Here is a 1,588-nt window from a genome sequence, read left to right as displayed (position 1 = left end):
CACGAGTGAGCCATCCCACTGAAGCTGTTAGCAGCTGGGGCCAGGTCTCTGAGCTACAGAAATGTAAAGTGCTGCTGCGGTGTCACTGCCAGCTCCCCCCGTGCCCAGCCCTGCATGGCACCTCCTGTCAGGTGCAGCTGTGATCTGCTGTCCTTGCTCCTAGCTGAGCAGTTACTCCTCCTATCCCACATAGGTTTTCAGGTCTTGCCCATCAGATTCATATAAATCTAAGTTTTTTGGGCAAAAACCAGCTTGCCTTAAAAGTGTTTAAATTAATGAAATCCTAATGGAGGTCTTGCTTCTATGAACATCCGTAACTTTTTAAAGGTTACAAGCTCCCCCCCCATATATATGTATAAATAAATGCCCTATATCTGCATACACACACACACACACATGTGCCAAACACAGATAACAGGGGCCCTTTACACCTGTTGCTGGGCATTTAGAAGGCCCCTCAGTACAACAGGAACTGGAGGTGCTTACTAGCATGCTGGATTTATAATAATAACAATAAATACTGATAATAAAATATCTAAGTGCTAATAACGGTGCCACATGCAGCCAGCCTTGTTTAAAATCATATGCAAATACCGTGTTGCTTCTGTCAATAGCAGAGAGCGTGGTGCTTGCACTACAGTGTCTGTTTTGATGAGGATTTGATGCTGTTTGAAAAACATATATAAAAAGCAATTCTTTAGGGTAATAAGATTAATAAAAATTCCTTCAATGAATCCTCAAGATCAGCAGCTTTTGATTTCTCTGAGAGCTCAGCTGCTGCCTTTCATTAAATATTCCATTTCATACTTTTTCTCCTACTGCCTGTTCAGGGCTTTCAGTGTCCCTGCACATGTAAAATGAAATAATAATTTGTACCTGCAAGACAGAGGGAATGGAAATGGAATGCCTGGAGGATTGTTTTGATGAGGTCTGCTCAAGATTTTGTTTGAAATGTAATATCAAAGGACAGGGAAATGAGTTCAGTTATATGAATGGCAGAGGGGACAGCAAATAAGACAGATGTTACCAGCCTCGTACTCTGCATCTGTGCTGGTTTTTGTGTGCGCTCACTTCCCATTTAATTTTTCAGGAAGTAGGGCATGAAATTAAGCCTGGAAGGTCATTTTTTTCCATTGATGCTGTTTAGAAATTAGTAACAAGAGCATATCTGATTACACAGGCAATGACAGTAAATTTTTTCCAATCCATTATATAGTGGTAATAATTATATGTACTGTGTTGATCGATGATACAATTAAATAAATTAACGCATTTGCAGTCAAATAAAGAGCTGAAGATTACATTTCCTTGAAGACTTAATTTCCCTAAGTATCACAAAGCACAATTAGTTTTCCTTTCAGATTTTTTTTTAATGAAATTGGCATGAAAAATGTAATAATCTCTGCTTCCAACAAAGGTCTCTGCAGAGAAAGGGTGATGAGGGAGAGAGCTTCATCAACCAGCTGTAATAAGGATTTTACGGACTCGGTAATGGCTGGGGTGTACTGCTGAGGGCGAAAGACAAGTGCACAGCAGCTCTGCAGACAGGGCTGGTAAGCCTGGATGTGATCAGCTGTTAAAGCCCAGC

Source organism: Pterocles gutturalis, unplaced genomic scaffold (assembly GCF_000699245.1).
Source record: "Pterocles gutturalis isolate BGI_N339 unplaced genomic scaffold, ASM69924v1 scaffold3388, whole genome shotgun sequence".
Classification (NCBI taxonomy): Eukaryota; Metazoa; Chordata; class Aves; order Pterocliformes; family Pteroclidae; genus Pterocles; species Pterocles gutturalis.
Note: the sequence above shows the minus strand (reverse complement) of the source record.